The sequence below is a fragment of the Anser cygnoides genome, chromosome 14 (genome assembly GCF_040182565.1).
Source record: "Anser cygnoides isolate HZ-2024a breed goose chromosome 14, Taihu_goose_T2T_genome, whole genome shotgun sequence".
NCBI classification, from domain to species: Eukaryota; Metazoa; Chordata; class Aves; order Anseriformes; family Anatidae; genus Anser; species Anser cygnoides.
This window is the reverse complement of record NC_089886.1, coordinates 17085403-17107834: the sequence shown is the minus strand read 5'-3', so window position 1 is coordinate 17107834 and position 22432 is coordinate 17085403. Positions and strand designations below refer to the sequence as shown.

General features: G+C 36.6%; 1 protein-coding gene across 4 annotated transcripts in view; it reads left to right on the top strand.

Moving 5' to 3' along the window:
* The window catches only part of TENM2 (teneurin transmembrane protein 2), a 1595068-nt gene that overhangs the window by 445939 nt on the left and 1126697 nt on the right, over window positions 1-22432 (top strand). For all 4 annotated transcript variants that reach the window (XM_066977122.1, XM_066977125.1, XM_066977123.1 and 1 more), the window contains exon 5: window positions 18453-18520. The gene's annotated coding sequence lies outside the window, so the exon portion shown is untranslated. The remainder of the gene's footprint in view (window positions 1-18452; window positions 18521-22432) is intronic.

Genomic DNA, 22432 nt, shown 5'->3' with positions numbered 1-22432 from the left:
TCTAATCATGAAGAACATGCAATTGGAATAAGAAGAAATCTAAGAAATCTTTTGTTTTATATGTCTTACATTCAAAGAGAATTTTCTAAAGCCTGTAATATTCTTTCTTTGACTAGTTTTTACTGTTTTATATTGGGTTTTGGTTATCTGGTTAGTTTGTTTGCTGAAAAACTGAACTATATAAACTAACACTGTATGTGATGAAGAAATACAAGGCTGACTGAAACTGTGCATGCCACAGGAAGAAAAGAGCAGCATACATGTCTAGTTCTAATTTTAGCAAGAGTAAGTGGCTAGTGGACTTCAGAAAGAAGCACAAAAATAGATTGCAAACATCGTGCCTTAATGCTTTTAAGTTGCAAAGAAATCTAATTGCTCACGCAGGGATGGGAAGTCAGAAGTCAGAAAAAGTCATGACAATAATGGCCTTCAGTCTAATCACTAAACTTCATCCAAAGCTGCCTAACTTTCTGTCATATCAAAGTTCCTCTTGAATTGATTATGTACACCTGTTACGTCTAATCCTAGACTGTGAATTGCCTCAAGATTTTTTTTAATTTTATTTTTTTTACCCCAGTGTGGTTTGTGTTTCTAAGCTCTTTCCATCTCTAGCTGTCTTGATCTATATCAGATTTTCTTCTACCAAAGTTACTTTGCTTAAGTTATTTATGCACAGACAAATTTACACATGAAGACAGTCATATCAGTATTCATATGTACACAAGAATTCACTGAACCTTTTCCCGGAAGAATTCAAGTGCATAATACAGTTTTGCTTGCAGATTGCATATTCTGTCTGAAAAAAATTGTCCTAAGTAGAAAAAATGTCAGGAGTCAGCACAATGTTATGAAGACTACACATCAGAATATTATCAAGTTTCAGTGTATCACACAAAAGGTATATATAAATAAATGTATTTCTTTTTTACACAAAAAGGCTCTAAAACAAATACCTCTGATAGAAATAACAAGATTATCTTCAGTAGTCCATGGTTTGGGACAGATTTTAAAGCCAACCAGAACCCTCGATAATCAGTTCGCAAGTCTTCACTGAGTTTTCGGTAGTCATGTATCTGTAACTGTAGCTATGCATTTTGTAGCTATATATTCTGTAGTTATGCCTTGCTAAGCTTATGTATAGCTAGTTCACATGCATCTGCATCAGCTCTAAGTACTACAAGAACTTGAATTATAGCCAAGCTTTTTGTATAGCCAAACTCTGTGAGATAGTGTCATATTAATCTATATGTTTACTTGTTGATTATGGGCCTATGTAGTGTAAATAAAAGTATTAGTCTGCAGACCCGTTGAAAGGAAGTTGTTTGATTCAGGCATGTAATTGTTCCATGTCACCTTATATTCACCCCAGCTAAAAAAAGAATTTTGCTTCACTGTCAGTGTTTAGATCTGTCAAATGATAAGGCCACAAATAATCGTATATAATATTGTTAAAGCTAGACACGTGGGCAGAAAAGGCTGTAGCAGATTGGAAACAGCTCTCTCTTGTCAATAGAGATTTTGCATCTCTGAACTCTCATCCAATTTGCAAGTAATTAAAATTTAATGCTCTTTAACATGATTAGGAAAAAATCTTAATCATAAGGCAGATTGACCTACATGTCTGATAGACTGAAAAAATGTCACCTTACACAAATTTCTTCTGATTACAATTCTCAGTGAAACTAGTTGTTTGGGAATGAGATTCTGCAGACTCTGGACACAGGGTATCAACAAGTGCCTTTGAAAGTTGATTAAACTCAACAGTGCCAACTTGTATCATCTTAAGGAGGTGTGTGCAGTGCAGTAGTACCAACCTGTACATAGTTTCCTGAAGACAGAATTTCTAATCTTTCTTTAAAGTCAGTTCTCTCTCTTTTTTTTTTTTTTTTTTTTTTTTTTTTAAGGAATTTGAGTTCATTTTAAAATGAAATTCATAGAATCATTGTAGAATCATTTAATGGTTTTGGTTGGAAGGGACTTCAAGATCATATAGTTCCAACCCCCCTGCCATGGGCAGGGGCACCTCCCATTAGACCAGGTTGCTCAAAGGCTTGAAGAGTTCCAGGGATGGGGCATCCACAACTTCTCTGTTTCAGTGCCTCACCACTCTTATAGTAAAGAATTTTTTCCTAATATGTAATCTAAAACCACCCTCTTTTAGTTTAAGGCCATTCCCCTTGGTCCTATCACTCCACTCCCTGATGAAGCTCTACAGGTTTTCCATAGCCCCCCTTTAAACACTAGTAGGCTGCTATAAGGTCTCCCTGGAGACCTTATATCCCAGTTTGATCTTGATCAAGTCCATGCCTGATGGTGATGAGCTAAGATAAAATGTATTTTATTAGTAGGATAATAATGCTACAAGATCATATATATTCAGATATGTCAATAATAAATATAGATTGGAAAACAGAAAAAAGGTTTCTAAGCTCTAGCCAAGCAGGATGTAGTGAAACATTTTCAGACAAGGTGGAGTATGGAGGAGACATTATGATAAGACAGAAGTAAGAAATTAATGAATTAAAAAGTAAAACTTGTGACCTTTGTCTCTGGATGTTCAATTTGCTGGTATCCTCAAGAGGGGGCTGGTAAGGCTCTTAGTTGTCATTTGTTGATTGTTGCTGGTACTGAATTTATATTGACATTAATTAAATCCGTGCTTGAAAGGTTGTGCTCGGAGACTTAACATGGCTAGAAAGAGATACTGAAGGGATGCACTACCATGCTTGGAGATATTAAGAAATCTCATAAGTGATTGATTCATATACCCTCCTTTGCTCAGGATTAAAATGGTCACTAGGCTTTTTTTCCCAGAAGATGATTTTCCCTGCATCAAATTGTAGTCAACTGGATTTGGGGTGGGTAGGAAATGAGGAAATTTGTCTTTCTTAGTTGCTGGGGAGCACGTACCTGGTTATCTGCATGTTTTTTACTTAGGAAACTTTGTTCTATTCTAGGGACAAGGAATGCTAATAATGTCGTTAATATCACACTCTTCCTTTAGCACATCTGTAATTTTTAGAGTCTTACATTTCTGTCAAAAGGTCATAAGAATGTTAAAGAACAGTGCCTGTGCCATGCCATGTGGTATACAGAGTGAGTGTCTGTGGTCCATTCTGGATAAATCATCTTTTTCTGGTGAGATAAAACTTCTTCTGAGTGCTGAATCCCTTCTTTCTCTGTGTTTCTGTGCTCTTAGATGTGGCTCTGTAGCAAAATGCCAAAATGCTTTCCAACTCATGGCTCCATTTTTAATTTTCGTAAATTTTATCAGAGATGGGCTGGTGTTCCTGTATGCAGGAATACCCAACTGTCTTACTTCTCTTTAATACTGACATCTGTCCACTTCGGGGGGGGGGGGGGGGGGGGGGGAAGTATCTTTCTAGGTACTTTTTTGATTCCTACTGAACATAAAGGAAATATTTCATTGAACTATCTATTGTAACTTCAATAGTTCCTTGAGTAGTAATTGCTAGTTTAGATCCCAGTATTTTATTATGAAAAGTTTTAGTTGTTCTTCCCCATAAGCATTAATTTGCATTTATCAACACTGATTTTCCTTTGCTATTTTATCATAGTGATACTAAATATCACTACACATTCTGTAAGTCTTCTCACCTCTCATTTTTACTACAGTGAATAACTTTGTAGCAGCAGAAACCTATCTCACTTCATCCCTTTCCCAGGAGCAGCAAGGTCCCCAGCATAGACCTTTATAGGACTTTGACCATAAGAACTAGCTATTTATTACCTAAATATCATTTATGGTCTGTTAATTGCTTACAAATCAATGCAATGACTTTATTTTGTATACCATGGCAGCTTAATGTCAAGAGTGCTTGACAAAAGACTATAATGAAAACTCTCTGAATAGCCAATCATAAACTTTTCCTATTGGTGATGGCTTTGAAAATTCATGTTATTTCTGTAGAATATCATAGAATCATAGAATCATAGAATATCCTGAGTTGGAAGGGACCCTTAAGGATCATCAAGTCCAACTCTTGATACCGCACAGGTCTACCCAAAAGTTCAGACCATGTGACTAAGTGCACAGTCCAATCTCTTCATATCACTGTCTCTACAAGGATTTCTGCTTGTTTCTCTTATGTAATATATGCATGCATTGCTGATTCTACTATTCTTAAGTATTCCTGCTAATCTATTTGATACAATATACTGAATTTTTCTGAGTTCCTCCTTTATAAAGTTCTGAAATCCTACTTTACAGATTTTTTTTCATATTTATTATATTCTGTTCTTTCAGTGCTGAAGCATGTTTAAACAATAAATAATGCCATATGTGTAAGACTTGAAGGCCATCTTCAAGAGAATGCTTCTTATTTGGTGAGAATGTGTGAAAGAGGAAAAGTAAACTGGGCCAAATTCTTGAACTAAAAAATTTACCCTCTAGTGTGCCACTGATCTAATTTGATACGAATAGCCAATCGATGTGAAAAAATAATCAGCACTTCAGTAGTCTTGCCTAAGCTAGTCATGGCAGCCTAGAGGTCAGTGCAAATCATGTAGTTTGCTTGGGAATATACCTAAGTGCCCAACTGGGCTTTACAGCTCCAATTTACTACTGCTACAGTTGGTATTGTGGTAATCAGTATTCATTCTGATTAGGTTAAGGCCTTAATTAAACAATAGACTCATCATAAGGCCAAACTTACTCTGATAACTGCAAGGACATTTCTGCCCTTTAATTTTACTCAGGTCAGTATGTCCTTTCCTTAAAAGTAAGCTGAGGAGACCTTAACTGTCTTAAGTGTACCAGTACGTTTTGGTAAATTTACTAAAAGCATTAGTCTTGAGTGAACACTGCAATACCAGATGCCAGGATGAAAGTAGCTCAGACACAAGATTTTACCTGTCTGCACAGTTCCATTCTGGGTGTGATCACTATCTACATAGCTTCAAGTTAATTGAAACTTTTAATTTGATAACCTTTAAGCAATAAGTAGTACCTTAAGCTATTTTTTATTTTGAATGTTAAGTATATCTGATTTGGTATGCTAACAAAATAACAAATGTGAGACCTCAAAATATCATGTTATAGTCACTTGTATGGAATAGAGTGTATTCCCATGTTTTTCCCCATAAATAAATAAATAAATGCAGAGGTTGAATAATATCAACCTGGAGTGGAAATACTGTGATGGCAAGCTGAAATGCAGGCACTGTGCAATGTGGGGACCACAGTTTACCAGATAAGTCAGGAGGTTTCCAGTGGAATTTTTTCTTTTCATGGCCAAGTTAAAATTTTCATGGAAAAAAAATTATTCTCTCTCTGATGCTGGCTATAGGCTGTTTCTTTGTGTAGGGAAATATAGGAATAGTGGGGATTGACTCTACAAGAAATATGAACTGAACTTGTTTCATCTGCTGAGATCTGCAAATTCAAGACTAGAGGTAGCCACAAAAGGCTTACTGAAGGATTTTTGAGCTGGGCCAACTGTTGTCTGATTATGTTAAATACATGTAAATGTATTATATTCATTCCCATGCTGTTTTCTGCACAATTTCTTTATTTTCAACTGAGAAAGGTAATAGTTTTCTTGCATTGTTCAAAATTTTGTGTTTATGTGTGATTTATGGTTCATTACCATCTGCCTTAATGTAAGAACTACCTTGGTACCATTTTCTGCATAAAATAGTATAATTTAATGAAGGCAGATTCCACCTGAAGTATTTCTATTCAAGAGCTTATTTGCCACAGACGGTATTTAAATTTGATTAAAATTGGCACAGGAGAATTTTTCTGCATGGAGGTCCATGTTCACAACAAATTTGAAGTTAAATTTGCAAAGTAACAGGAAACTTAGAATTACTGCTATTGGTTCCTGATTGCATTAATTTCAGTATTTATACTGCCATAAAATATGTTTATAGCATTGCAATTGATAAGGCTATTAACATTATGTAGGATTAGCACATGCAATTGTACCACTGTAGAACTAATTTATAGTTATGCTACTGTCTCTGACATTCAGCTTGAGATCTAAACACATTTTTTAAATCCATGAAGTATTTTTGCATGAAAATTCTGTTTCCATTTCTAAATAAAAATCAGTTTGCAGTGCAAGTTGAACATTTTCTCAATCTGCCTTTCTCAGTTTTCCTATTTATTTACCTATATCCTCATGGAATGATCTTCTCCATGGTTTCTAAACTGGAGAGAAGCATATAAAAATACTCAAGAACCATACTTACACAGGCAGGAATTATGTTTTTCATAGACTTTTTTTCTGTATCCTTCACTGTTGCTACAGAGTGGTAATACTGCTAAGGATAGATACATGGTTAAGTATCCACCAGCCTGAGAAATGTGGTAATAATTTTCAAAAAGGGACCATACCTGTTACTTATTCTTATTTTAGAGATGTTGCAGAGCTATTTCTTAGCAAAATGAGCTTTATTTCTGATATAATGCTAACACCCACTGGTGCTCTGAATGTACCTATTATTTGTGATCACTTGCTCTTTCAGGAACTGGTCAGTGAATTTGCATGAGCAAGAAATAATCCCGGATCCAGTGTTTCTTTTTAGCTGTGTTATAATTTAGATCAAAATCTTTTATGAGCTTTGAGAAGTGTCTTGAAAGTTTCCTTCAACATCTCTGAAATAGCTATGTCAAATTATGATACATGGAGAAAAACAAAATCCCCTTCAGTAACACAACATGGATAGGAACTTGGAGGTTTGGCCGAGTGAATACTTGAGCAGCGCGCGGTTGCCAGCGGCTCTCCTGCAGTAGTAATTACTGCATGAGAGGACAGGCTTTCTCACCTCACTGTTCTAAATCCTAAATGCTGATTTTAATGGCATCTGTTCTGGTAGCACATGCAACATCAGCTATATTGTGTCACTGGAGACTGCCTTACTTGTTGTTGCCTCCTCTGATCCAGTATACAAACTGATTTGACAGTCAAATGTGGTTTAAATGTTAGGAGTATTGTAATACGAGCAGTACTTTTCTGCATCCAGAGCCAGACTCCCTTCTACGATGTGGATTACCCTGAACGTATATAATTGTATGCAGTACAATGTGCTCTTTACCTAACAAAATTAACAGGTGAATAATGGGCTTTGTTCTGCCAATGACAAGGATGAATCAATATTTGCAATGTGTGAGTGGAAAGAAGAATTTTATTATTTTTAGGTGTGAAGATAGTCTGTCACTTCATTTTTCTCATTTGAGACATGGTGCTTTCCCCGGGAGGTAGGACGGTCATAGCAGAACAGCACACATGGGCTGCAGAGTTATAGGCCTGGCAGCACCGAGATCTGCTCTTATATAGGAAGGGCACTGAGCACTTGTCTGAATCCTTTATGTGTACCTTTGGGCTGGTAGCGAATTCCCAGTAGAAAAACAAACAAACAAACAAACAAACCAAAAAACCACACTGCCAAGTTCTTTGGCATACCCTGTGTTTTTTGTCCTAAGAAGCTACTCCTTAGTGCCAGCAAGGCTTGATATCTTGCAGAGCAAGCCATTATGAGATTTCCTAGTGGTCGGCCCTTGAGACATGAGCTCCACTATGTCATTTTCTTTCATTCAAGGCTTGTCCGTGGAAGAAGATTTCTCAAAATCTTGCAATTTATAAGGTTGCTGTAGTCATATCTGTATGAATACTTCACTTTATAAGCAATGGCTACATCTGTGTTTCTCTTACAATCCTAAAATTATACAACTGAACTACATCTTTATAAATAAAAAGCAGGTATGACACATGAAAGCAACAAATGACTCAGAAGAGGGGATTCAGTCTGTTTCCCACTGACAGTTTCAGTGCCCATGAGCCCTGGTGTAAGGAGGAAGAACAGAGCTTTCAGCATCCCCAACCCAGTCACACCCCCACCCACCCACCCACAGAGGCACTGGCTCTCCCCAGGTGCCCCCAGTGGCATGGCATGTGGCTGCTCAGTGCCAGGCCAGAAGCTGCAGCCTCATCTGTCCCAACAGATTCCCACGGGGCTGGCAGTGTTTCCTTCCTGCCTGCTGGCAGTGGCTCCTGCCACCCCAATTGCACAGAGAAATAGTAAGAGTTCAAATTTACAAATAGTAAAAGAGTTTACCTGCTATCACATTACCTGGGCTTGCACACATCCTTCATCAAAAAGGCAGTTCTGAGCCTGGCCTGCCTTAGCATGAAAATATCTTTGTCACTTGTATTGTGGTAGGGGCCTCGATCCGTGACAGTATTCAAGCTGTATTGGTCACTGCACAGGGACTGAATAAGAAATCTGTACTCTGGTGAGCTCCCACTCTAGCTAGAAGGCAAGGGACAGCAGGCAAATGTAGACAGATACAGCCGGAAACAAACAACAGTCATCCATACCACAAACAATGATTTATTTATGTTTTAATGAAGGCAACTAAAAGCTACAAACCAACTGCTTCTGTCTACAGGTCATTCATGCTTGCAAACACATGAGATCCAGAAAGTATGGGTGATGCAGATCTTTTTTTTTTCCTGTAGGTAATAGCAATATGTATCTTGCCAAGATTTTTTTACCAAATTAGGAAGATATTTTAAAAACTTGGAGTGGAAAATTCAACTTTCTAATCTACTAATTTATGTTTGCACAGACTTTTTCTTACTATTACGAAGGAAAAGGTTTACACTGCAGGAGGATGTAATACTCTATGTTTTTGTGAAATCCAGCTGCATGTAAATGAGAAAACAACTCCTCAGGAACTGCCTCTTCTCATTTTGTTAAGCAGGTGTGGAAGTTTTCCCAAAATGTTTTCAAGGCATTTCTGCAAATTCAGAATAGAAGTGTAAAATCATTTCCATTTCCCTTTCATAGGAAAATCAACCTGTTTTCTTTGAAGATGCTTAATATTATCACAATCTAGCTATACTTTCTGCACTTAGGAGAAAGTCTAAGTGGTTAAAGGCTACAAAGAGTTCATTGCTGTGCCAGGAAAAGCATGGGAAAACCATGGTTTGGTCAGGCACACTGAGGTTAAGTAAAGGCAGCATGGATGCTATCACTGTCAGCAATGCTAATTATCTCTGCTTGGGCAGGGGCCCAGCAAGGATCCCAGCCAGCCCTTCTCATGTGTAAGATAACAGCAACAATAGAAGAGTGACTGGAGCTTTTGTGTAAAGACTCACTAGTGTTCTGCACTGAGTGCTGCAGTCTTGTGCTACAAAATCTCCTTTAATGAAGAACCTACAGCCAGCTGTACAGCCTATTTGTCTAACAATTGCAAGTGGACAGTCAGCCAAACAGTTTATGAACTGGTGATATAGACTGAGTTGCCATTTTTTTTCTGTCATCTTACTACCAAAATCACTTTAGTCAAAAGGTAATGACATTGAGCATAATGGGTGGTCTTTCTCCCACCGTGTTTGACCTGGGGTTCCCAGTTTTTAATCCCTGTGTCTTGATCACATGGCACATATTTAAAACAATACATGCCGATACATATATCGCTTTATCTACATCTGACGTTCCTGTCGCTCCTTTGCATAGACATGATTTAACCTTGCTGTCTTCTGTTCTCTTGAGGAGAAAATTACAGTCCATTTCTCCTTTGATCTGTCAGCTTGGAGCAGCTGGCAACTTGTCAGCACCTCTTCTGCAGATGGACATTTTGCTGCTCAGAGCAATACCCCAGCAATCTGTATGTACTCAGCCTTGACAAAATGACTGCGTAATCAGTAGCCAAGGAGTCACTTTTCTCACTGCTATTTTGTTTGAACATTTTTGGGGCTTCATACTTCAACTACTTCCAGTTCTTGCAGGTTCTCTTCAACAATCCTCCCCACTGGAAAGAAACAAATCCTTGAAGTTGAACAGCCATGTTCCTAAAAGCAGTAGAAATATTTCCTAGCTTTCAATGATGCCTTCTTAAGCATGTGCTTAAATTCAAGCATAGAGTTCTCTTTGTATCTGATGGTAGCCGTGCATCTGCTAAGACACTTTTGGAGGGTTGAGATCTATTGAGAACTAGCTGAAAGTGTGAGACACATTGCAAACAAAGATCGGGAAAAACAAGGCGACATCCTGTCCTGTGTGGCTAAGAACTCGGAAGCATTAGTAGAACAAAAATGTCTATGCTGCATGCAAATCTTAATGAAATTGGTGATTTAAAATCACAACATTTTTTTTAAATGCAGGTTTCCAAGTCTCATTAACTTCAAACAAGAGGATTCATATTCTATTTAACTAGACTTCACATTGAGCCACTTTTCATTTATAGTATATTCCTAAAGGTAGAAGCAGCAGGGAGATGAAATGACTTCATTTACTGGAATTACAGCTTCTTTTATATAAAACGTTAATCATTTTATATATGACAACCTTATGCTTAATGTTGCTAGAATACTCCTCATAAAACATTATTTTGTGAATGCATAGACTCTCCTGCTGAGCACATTACAGCTTTCAGTGGATGTGCTAATCCAGTTTGAATATATGTAGTATTTAATCTTAATTATGATGCTGAAGTCTATACAATGTTAATTATTCATTTTGCATGTTCCTTGCACTTTATTGTAATTCATAATGTCCTTAATCAAAATGTAGCTTTTAATTATAACTGTAAAATTTGGATGAAACCTGCCTGGTAAGCATAAGCAGACTTTTTTGTTTCACTTAGATTTTAGGGTAAGATGACAAGAGGAACATTTGCCAGTTTGGTGAGAAAAGAGTGCTGAATGAACATTCTACCAAATAAGCAGCATCTCTCTCAGCCCTCCCCACAGCCCACTGCACCAGCTAGAAGCAGCGAGGACTCCTCTGCTGACATTTGCTAAATCAGAAATCTCAAGGCGTGAGAGCACGGGGTGATTTTTAATCCAGCACTCTTGCCTCCTTTTCATCAGTACCACGATGTGGTGAGCTTCTGCAGGTAGTGCAGTGCATATTTCTTTGAAAAGCTTTCAAACAGGATAAGACTGCCATAGCACATATGAAAAATACTGAGAATTAAAAGAACCCATTACAGTTCTAACACCCTTAACAAAATATATTAAAACAGAGGAGTAAATTCACCAGAAAAATAGGATGAGAAAATGGGTAGCAAGGGTTACTCTGAACAGAGATTAGGATTCTGCGTTTTTTGAAGCAAATCAGAAACAATTTACTTAGACTAACACTTCAAATTACTGCTGTTTTTTATATTAAATAGGCTTTAAATAACAGTTACGTGTCAAGTTAAAAATGTTGGGAATGCTGAAGATGATAGTGTCATATCTCAGTTGCAGCATTCAATTGAATATTTATATGACACAGCAGAATTGTAAGTTCTAGCTTTTCTGGGTTTTGTTTCTTTTTAAATGCATGTATATTTAAGTGGAAAAGCATTCAAAAATGACTGAAAGGAGCACAGTATCATGAACGTGTACAGTAGCAAGCAAGTCAGAGATGCCTGCCCTGTTTCTTTCTTATTCTTTCTGGAGTCCTGGAGGAAAAAGAGATACTTGCAGGGTTCATATTGTCATCCAGAGAAGACTAAAACAGGTATAGTCTCATAACGGAAACCTCTGTGTCTTGGCAAGTATGTTCTTGCAACCCCTTGCCATGCCAAATTTACAGCAAGCTACTGATGAAAGTCACTTGTGAAATCACCAGGGAGGAAATCACATCTTTTTCGCCTGAAAGATATATTGGCAAATATGAACTGCCACACAAGCTTTGATACGAGCTGCAGCTGCAGCTCCTCATCTGTCTGGAATGTCATAGTTCAGTAGTTACACCTTTGGTCAGATGTGCTGTGGCAGATCCCAGAAGACTCAAGGAATATATCCTTCTTCATTAATTATATAGTCATGAAATGACCTTTAGAAAGGAAAATAAAATTTCTAATGGAAAAAAAAAAACACATTTGTGTCTTAGGCTGTATTTTCCTCATCTAGTGTTTGACACTTCAGATTTGGCTCATGGATAGAACTACTCATGTTCATAATCCCTATAAGGGGAAAATAAACTTGTTTATCAAGTTGCCTGTTTGCCCCTCATCACCTGGGAGCTGCTGAGCCAACCAACTCACTTGTTAACATATTGCCAGTTTTCAAGAATGAGCTGCTTACAAAAGGGCAGTGGGAGAGGATGAGCACAGAGAGAAGTGTAGGAAATTACTAGGCAGGTGGATTTGTTTTCATGAGTAACAATTATAGGTGTCAGCCAGCCAAACTATCCTTCTTGTTGGGATTCACTTTTCCATCAGATCTGTACTAGAATAATCTAAAATTGGCTAGAACTTAATCACCCTAATCACCTTAATAATGCTTTCTCAGTGACAGATAATTACCCAAAGTTCCTTGATCCATACGTTGAGACATATGTATCATGTCTACATCCCCTATAACTATTTTACAGTGCAATTTTAACTATTTGGGAGGCAGGACCTCACAAGATTTTAAGCAGACACTTGTAGTATCTTGTGAAGATGATACATGCATTCTTTTTCCACGTACGTCCTGTTTTTTTCAAAATATTTCCATGAGAAGAAAGGTAACCTATGCTAGAGGCATGTGTGGTGTTTTGTGGTTTGGATATGCTATTTTAAAAGTCTCTTTTTCATATTGATATTAATGGGTAATATTCTGCACTTTAGAGGCTTTTGCAAAAAATAGTGATATTCAAGTGATGCCACACCTTCATAAAGCTGTTGTAACATTTAAGTAATTAGCTGTGAATACATCAAAGATCCTCTGGAATACACTGTGCAAGTGCAGATTGGTTGAAACTGTACCTGTCATAAGAAGTACAGGTAGTTGTTTTTGGTTTTGGACAAGTTACTTCATGAAGAGATTTTTGTTTTATGTGTTAAATCTGAAACACCTGAGCATACGATGTTTTCTAAAGCTAGTATAAAAGCTCAAAATAATAGTTTCATTCTTCCTCTGTGTTCTGGAAACCTTGTTCTTCCTGTATGCTTAAACCATACAGACTCTCTAAAGACAACTGCTCAAAATACATCCATGGTGGAAGAGGAATTCTTTTTCCAATTTTCAGACACCTGTACAGCATTTGTGCATGTTATACCGCATTTACTAACAAGGGGTTACAATATAGACTAAAGAAAATGTTTTGCTGATTTCCATCTTACTGGAAATTCTGAAATTATTTTAATATGTCTTCTTTAGAACATAGTGCTACTATTCTACAACAGCCACTACTGCCTAAGAGAAACATTTAAAATGCATTTTAAAAGTATCTTTAACTGAAGAGCTTCATCTCTTTTCATTCCTTTCCCATTTTCCTATGCTATACTCTTTAAAGGTTTGACCCATAGCATAACTGAAGACAGCAGAAAAATTCCAAGAACAATACAGCCCTTTGAAGCTTTTCCTAATATTCTCTCTGTTGCCATTTTTATCTTTTATTATCGTTGGTGGTCATTTCCTAGCTGTCTTGTGTTTGTAGGATCTTTTGCTTCTCCTCTGTAGCTGTCTTCCATGGTTTCTAGCCCTTTGTGATGTTCAATGAGTTGAAGATTGTTTTATGAGATTGTATAGTAAGGATATTGCTGTGTATATATGATATCATAACAAGAGTAACACCTGGTAAATGAGTTATAAATGGGTTAGAAAATAAATATATAGGTTTTTATTTTAGAAGAGATTTTACCTCATCTATATTTTATACCAGATTTTGCAGACACTGGTTGTCTAGCTTTAGAAAATAATAGGGGAGTGGAAAAATTGAGAAGAATAATCAATGGCAAATCATATTAATTTATTTTCGACAATCATTTATGAGTAGTGTTTTTTGTTTTGTTTGCCAGGTTTGTCAAACTATTATCTGAAGGATTTATGCAGATTATTTCCTCCTGCGGTCTGTTTGCAAATTTTACTGTGTAATTTACCATCATTAGTTGTGACGTGATTATTCACCTAAATCACATGACGTTTCTTTTTTCTTTCATGTATTGCTGAAAAAATACAGAAATAAAAATCCTGCTTATATTTGCTATTGCATCTATAAAGTAAGATTCTTACTTACCATTTCCTAAATACTTAGTGCAAATTACAATCACTGCTAGTAAATAATGACTATAGCTGAATAAAGCTGTATTATTATGGTATAGAACTGATTCTAAAAGTAGATAGTGGGACAATATAAATTAACTATTTAATGTAAAATCGAAAACTTGTTGTAGAGGAAAAAAATACACCTTGTGTATATCCTATTCAAAGAAGAGAGCAAGCTCCAATTTGCTTTAAAAAATAAATTATTGTCTGGCACAACCTCACTGCACTGACCTGACTCTGGTTCCCTGGCAAATTGCACTACCCTAAATTAGCAGAAAATAAGTATCAAATCCTCCAAAAGTTTTTTTGTTTGTTTGTTTTGTTTTGTTTCTTTATTGACAAATATATCCTTGTGTTCTATTTTTAAAAATATGCAGAAGCTACACTGAAATTATGTTGAGATAAATAACTGAAAGCAAAGATTGTATGATGAGGCTTCTGCAGTCTGTGCTTTATTTTATTTTAACAGTTACAGGTTTCACTTCTATGAAGTCCATTGATAAAATATACATATATATATATAAAATCTGATAAAAGACTGTTATGTATTACTGCTGCTTTTTGTTAACTTCCATCTTTCTGCTTGAATTTAATCTTTAATCCCGAGTGATTGACTGGCACTGGAATTCCACATTCAAGTAATACATTCGTTGTTGTTGTTGGCTGAGTTCTAGCTCAGGTCTGCCCCAGAAATTGCTGTTCAGTATTACTACCTACTGGAAATGGGTAATAATAGCTTGATAACTTCTACTTTGTGGTATGGTTTGTGCAGTGCGTCATGTCACTACACAGAGACTTGAGGTTTTTCTGTACAGCTTTGGAATCTGAGGCACCACAATGTTTGAGGAAAGCTGCATTGGAGAAATGCTATTCTTGTTATCTTAGAAGGACATTGGTGGTGCTGCAGAGGGGCAAGGGCAACTGACCGGCCACGAAATAATAGAAATAACAAGTAAGAAAGCAAAATTGTTCTCTGGTGTTTCAAAAATAAATAAAGATGATGCAGAGAAAAGAGGAATTGAAACACCTTGCCAGTGCTCATAATGATAAGGGAATCCTATGAATAGGCCAAGAGAAACATAATGTCTATCACTGCAAAGGACGTAAAAATGCCAGTTGTGTTCAACTCTATAAAGTGCTATCCAGCAGGGGGGACAGAGCCAGTTAAAGATTTGCTTAAAAGCCTTTTTCGTAAGTATATTTGACTTTCCATTAAAGACTTCTCCACCAGCTGAAGGGAACGATGTGAGATAATTCATGCTCTGTTAATGGATGGTGGATGTCACACTTCAAAATACTTTCACCATTAAAATAACCTGTATACTTACAGTCATGTATTTCATATATCTCTCCTCTACTCTATATGGAAATGTATGGATGTTGTATTTAACTTTGAATTTAGGAGTCCCTGAGATGTTATTTATCCAAATGCATTCCTAAATTATGAATATCAGATCACTGATCTTGTGGGTCAGATCAGTTCATCACACATAGGTTATATGTATAAGTATTTTACTTATCCAGGTCTAAATGAAAAGTACCATTACTCGGATTATTAACACAGTATTTAGACTACATTTGATATAATAAAACATTTGATATGATAAAAATATTTGTGTGATACGACAATATACATATTAAAATACATAATGTTCCTTAATTTACAGATACTAATTTCCTAAATAATTCTCATTTTTCAGGTGATGAGTTTTAAAAAAATCCTTTAGTACTTCTGTTTCTTTTGACTGTAAGGCAAGATATAAAGAACAACTACGTAGAGCAATTTTCTGTTGTCCATGATTTAGGTTGCTTTCAGAATTGACTTTCTGTAGTACTGAAATTTCTGATACTTCCGTATATAACTACTCTGACAGCATACTTCTGTCAAAACTGTAGCTTATCGTTATTCCAATCGATTTTTCAAAAATATTCCATTTTTATAATCATTTCTAGCTGTTCTTGAATTTAATGCTACCTGGATTATTCAATAATACTTGCTTATGCATTGTCACACTAAAGACCATAAGATTAAATTCGGCATGCACTCATAAAACAGAATGGTAATTTGTACTTGAAAATTAAGCACCTGGAAGTGCTACAGAAATACTCCTCTTAAATGACTCATCATGTATTTAATAAGAGTCACTCTTAAAAAGACAAATTTCTGTTCTTATTTGTGAGTTTGCCAGAGCTTCAGGTTAACAGTCAAGGTTTATGGGTTCTGTTCTGACTATTGCCAGGGTATTCCTTGATGTGAAGCAGTTCAGCAATTTCTCTTAAATTCAATTTAACCAATATTAAAAATGTTGCTTGTGTCTCGTTGTTGGGGTAAGAATATTTGATGCAATGGACTCAGCATTCACCCTGGTAACTGCTGGAGGGTTTACTTCAGACTAGCTCTAGTTTGGTTCTGTGACCTGAATACCTATCAGAAGCTAGGGCACATCACGTGTCTTCCTTGTGCAAGTTGTGTTGTTTAGTTTCCACATGTTCTGCAACTTCTCTGCAGTGCAAACCAGAACATGAGACTAGGGACAATTGCTCAAAAGCAACTGATTCAAACTAAAATGGTGACATCAACACTAGCCAAATAAAAGACACAAATTAAATTGCTTCCAGTTGATCACGTAAGAGGATGCTATGAAGATTCAAAATGAGCTCTGATGTCCTGAGTCCTGTGCAGAAAGTACAAGGCCTTCTCCTTGTTAACAGAGAATTACAGGGTTAAAATTTGGTCAAAACTTTATTGGCACAAAGGGCATATGCTTTCAAGAGATCAGACGTGTAGAACAGATGCTGTAAGCCAAAGAAGCACTATTTCGTGGTTGCCTGAGAGTACTACTTACACATCCCTCTCATAAAAGAACAAGAGATATAACCTAATGGCTCTTAATTCCCAAATGAAGAACAGATAAGTTGACAATTGACAAGGGGCAGATATTCCTGGGGCTTTGTTTGTAGCTAGGAGTGACCTGAGATACTGGAAGGCAGTTTGTACTGGGGGTTCCACGCTCCTGGAACTGTGGAACTGCACTGATGCAAGAGAATGGGGCTGTAGCACCTCTGTTCCCAAACAATTTGGGGAACTAATTGTTTCTTAGAAAAGAGAGCTAAAATGTTCAAAAATAAATTGTCAGTTTTGTTGTCAGGCTTTTTAATTTTTTTTGTCATGTACAGGTACTCTTTGTAAACAATTTGAAGAGTTTGTGCTTGCATCGGCTTGTGCTCTGTAGGAGTTTTCTTTTAACAATGACTTGAACGTTAATAAGCCGGTACCCATAGCTTGTGCCATGTTGCTTCGAGAGATGAAAGCCTATGACTAAAATCAAACAGAAGGTCATGGGGTTATAACTGCCAGCCAGATGCAGAAATAGAGTTGTGTTAGCATGGTTTCTGCATTTTACTTACTTATTTATTTATTTTAAAGAAAATCCTGTCTTCCTTCAATTTCCTCAGCACTCCTGTACTCCAGAACATTTTTTTTTTTTTTCATTTTTTTTCTTGTCTTTTTGAGGAAGGAGGGCATTTATTAAGTATGTGCCAATCTGAAGACCTTTAATGTGTTGCATATTCTTTGTACTTGTACCTGGATTACAAACTACTGCCAGTTTATAAGTACAAAATACAAAGATACAGCTGCATGTTGACTATATCCTGTTCAGTACTCCTAGGAAAGATGTTTTGTTAATTTGACCATTTAGATTTAGTATCCAGTACAAAATAGCTGTCACTGCATAGTTCTTAAATTGGCAAAACTGGAGGCATAAGGCCTCCAACTCTGATCAAGCAGAGGTAAATCTATAGACTTCTCTGCTGTTTCAAAATCCAGGTCCAAATAAGTACTTGCATATTTACTTGAATTACTCCTGTTTTTTTTAAGTGAGCCAACTTTAAAAGCTAACTTTAGAAACTTGATCTAAGTTCTGAAACAATATTTCTGAGATAATTGTGTGTGATTGTTTGGAGTAAACTGTGTGGTAGAAGGATGCTGAACCATGCTATTTGTATTACACTTCTAAAATTAAAACCTTATTCAGTGTTTGTTAATGCAATTGAAGTAAGTATTCAGGATGAGACCATGTGATGTTAAACTTGTACTGGAAGGAAAATTTGTCTTATTGTTAATATTACAGATACATATCAATAGATAAGCAATAGAGGAGTTAACTGCAACATACGGTTGGCATCATTTAAGCAGAGTCCTGTCTCCACACCCAAAAGTTATTGAATACAGCTGTAAAGGCCTTGTTAGTGGTGGAAAACCTGAAAGGCATAAGCTGATTGTTAAGGTTTTGGTGCCTTTTGCAGATGCATTATATGAGGGATTGTGATTAATACATTGGAGGGGTTGATATTTGACAAGTTTGAACAGAAACTTTTGACTTGTGTGGGGTATACCCTGTGTGTGTGTGAAGTCCTGTGCTTTCACATGGGTAACAAACAGTCTTGTTACAGGTCTGGCTGTTCTCTGTCCTAGCAGTAAGAAGCTACTGCAGCAGACAGGCTACATGTCGGAGTATCGGGTGAGTGCCTGATTGCAATGTTGTTATGTGTTTTTAGCTGGTAGACAGTGAGCAATGCCTTGGGAACAATGGTGGTAACCCCTTCAGAAAAGGCTGTGGCCCAGTAGCTTTTCTCAACAGAGTTAACTTTACACTGCTTGATCCTTATAATTACAGGCATTGTGCTGAAACGTATGAGAAAGTTTAACTGTCTAAACGTACAGGCTGCTGGTTAGCTGAGAATATGAATTGGAGAATGTTTTCTGAAGTGTAATGCTTGTGTATATTGGTGATTTAGATATCTTGAACCTGTGTATGTGTACTTACATACTGATAACATGTATATGAGAAACACAAGCTTTGGTAGATTCCTTCATTACAGCTTATAACGTTTTTTTCCCAAAAAACATGTTTAAACTTCGCAAAGAAAAAAAAAAGTAGTACTCTTAGGAATGTAAGAAGGCTTAAATGAGCAAGTTTTAGAGCTTTTACAAGTTTAAGTGAGAGGTAAGGATTTGTGTTTAAATTGGTAGATAGACATTATTAAGTATCTTGAATCACCTTTTTTATTTTTTTTTAAATGATGATTTTTACTTTTCTGTAATAAAGATATATGCATAATACCCAGGCTAAGATCTCCAATTCAATGTGAAAATGAACTAAGAATAGTGTTTTACTTTTTCTGAATTGGCATTGCTTAATTGCATTTTAATGAACTAACTGTGTTTTACAGACCTGAAATGACTTTAAAGCTAATAGCCAAACCATGGACAGTTGATGTTTTCATTGAGGGTTCAAAGAACGACTCTGTCATCTGCCAATTATTTTCTTGGTTTCAGTCGTGAAAGGATAATGCATACAGTAATGTAAATTAAAAATAGCTATAATAGTTATAAAAGTGTATATGAAGTACTGCTCTTCAGTGCCTTCGGTTTATGTCCTAGCTCCATCTCTGTTTCTAGAGATCAGCGTAATTGTGCAGCAACAGCAGCTGGGGGACCTTTTTAAGTAGCCATGCTGTAATTCAATTATCCTACCCCCAGAAGCAGAAAGACACGCTGTCTCCTTCTGGGTATGGCATGTACCCTGCCTTTCTGTCTTTTGCTATTGAACGTAAGAAAAGGTAATAACAAGAGCATAAGCAGGATTGTTTGAATACCTTTAAACAAGAACAAAAAAAAAAAAAATCAATGCCTTAGTCTTTCAGAGGACTGTGTTTATTCCTTCCCTGAGAAGTCAGCTAAATTATAACAATTACTAGGTATTCCAGGAGAGTTTAGATACGTCATTCATTGAGGTGTCTACTGCGTACGATGTACTATTCTTAGCTTTGGCACGGGAGGAGCCAACTAATGCACTATGATTTCATATTCTGCTTAGGTTTTCTAAAGGGTTTGACAAAATTTCTCACAGAAGTTTTAAAATGAGCTGCCAGGGCATTAGAGGGGGAAGATCATAAATGTTTAAATAACTGTTAAATGATAGGGAATGCAGAATAGGAATAAATGGGTGTTTCTTATCATTCAGTCCTTACAATAGGTTGTTCTTAAAATTGGTTAAGCTTCTCAATGGGCTTGTGCTCATACCTGTGTTGTATAGCACGCTTATAAATAACATGGAAGGGGGTCTGAACAGTGATCTAAGTTTTACAGTTTCTTTCAGGTAGTGAGGGGGAGAACTAGTGGAATGCCAATAAACATCGAGGTGAAACTCAGTGTAACTTAAGAGTGGTGCACGTATAAAATAAAGTAGAATTTCTTTTTGTATGCAACGTTGTCCTTGAAGCAGGGTGAAAAAAAAAAAATCCAATATCATGCTCTAGAACTGTAATAATAGGTGGTTCCATAGAAAAGCCAGGTCAGGGCTGAATAGGAGTGAAAGAAAAATTTAAAAAAAAAAATCAAAAAAAAATCAAGTGCTGGTTGACTATTAGGAAAGCAGTGAAGGATAACACAACTTTGGTATCCCTCTGCATAATCCAGGGCTTGTCTATATGTCAGTTGCTCTGGGTTTGGTCACCTGGACTTGGAGAGTGGGTACTGGAGCTGAAAAAGCTTCAGAGGTAAGAAACAGGAATGAGGTATGGTATGGCAGGGTTTCCATACATAGGATGAGCTATTAGGCTGAGACTGCAATTTGGAAAAGGGATGATTAGCGCTGTCACCTCTGATCATCTACAGAATGATAAGCTGCTGGAAGAGAGTGGGTAGAGAAGTGAATTACTCAAGGGTCCCGAAAGAAGAAACAGAAGTGTTTCTTTTTTTTTTTTTTTCTACAGAGCTGGATTTTTTGTGTGTAGTTTGTGTGTAATGACATTATGGATCCCCTGCCAGGGGCACCACGTTTGGTTTCAGAGTGCAGCCCAGAGCAAGTGGCCTAGGCCCTGAAACTACAAAACAGTGCATAGTAAATATCTAGGCAGTAAATATTTGTTGATTTGATTAATGTGTTATGTTCCTTTGGACAGGAGGCTGTTGTACTAGGATTGCTACTGCTTTTATAGGGTATATTTATAAAAGGACTTCACTTCATCCCGGTTTTTCCTCTGGAAACAAACTTTCATAAGCGGAGAGCTGAGAACACTGCAGAATTGTAAAATGAATTAGAAGTAGTAGGCTTGCATCCCTTGAAGTCAGTGAACTTTCATCTTGGTTTGGAGGCTTCTGCATTCATATAGATTAGAAATTACGAAAATGTGTGAAGATGATTTCAGGTGTGTGGTTTACATATGCTAGGCACAGGTGGATGTGCTTTAGTCTTGTGTAAAGCACTGTTGCTCTTTAGTAGTGTTGATAGTTTGTTCCTGAGGAGCTTTGGAAGGGACTGGCTTATCATTTAGGTTTCAGGGTTTTGTGGGATTTTTTGTTTACATTTTACTGCAAACTATGCTGAGCTGTCTTGCTTTAGAGCAAGTGTCACAGAACATGTTGGGGAAAAATGGAGTTGGTTTGAGCTGATGCATTCTCTCCGTTATTGCATCCAATGATGCTAAGTAGACAAAAAGGAAATATGAGTAAGATTCAGTTGACAGACACTTAAATTCAACATGTCTGATTGTGCCTTGTATCAAAAGACTTTCATGTGTTCTGATTTTTAGATTAAGTAACGTTTTTCTCTTTTGAGATCTGTTATCCTGTACATTACAGGTTTTAGAAAAATGCAAGTTAAACTACAGAAATAATCATATGCTTCTCCTATTTATTTTTCTCATTACCAAACATATCGCAAACACAGTAATAATATGAAACAGGAGCAGAGGTATTTCCTGATGTTCTTATCCCCAGGTAGCATGACTATTAACCTAATTGCCCAGCTACTTAGATTGTGGAGGGGGGGGAAAAGGGTAATTTGGGTCACAAAACCATAATTAAGAAGTCCTTTACAAATAAGAAGCGTGCAGCTAACAATTCACAGTTTGAAATGGTCTTGTCTGTCTTGGTTATATAGCTAGCTCTGCTATGATGTGTAAGAACCCCTCAAATATTTAAAACAAATAACTGCTACGCTGTCACTCTTGCAGATTGCAGAAAAAATAAACATCAGTTAGTAGGAACCTTGTATGTAGAGTTCAGCAGACACTTTTGTATATGTTTGAATTATTTAGGAAAAGCTAACTTAAAGAAATGAGTTTGCAATTGGAAATGAAAGATTTGTATTTGATTCCATCCTGGTTTTTGTAGTTCTCTTTGTTGCAGTTTTACACTTTCATGTGAAAATTGCTTTGATACTTTTGGGATAAGATTTATGTCAACCATTCAAAGCCATTTCAAAAAAGACTTGGATTTTGTCAAAGGCAACTTGTCAGGCTACCAATGCCCTGAAATTTGGATTTGAGTTACTGAGCATCATTATAAACCAATTCACATAAATTAGTCATTGAAAAATATCTTTATGCTTGAACAATTTATAAGCTTCATACTCATCAGCTAGATA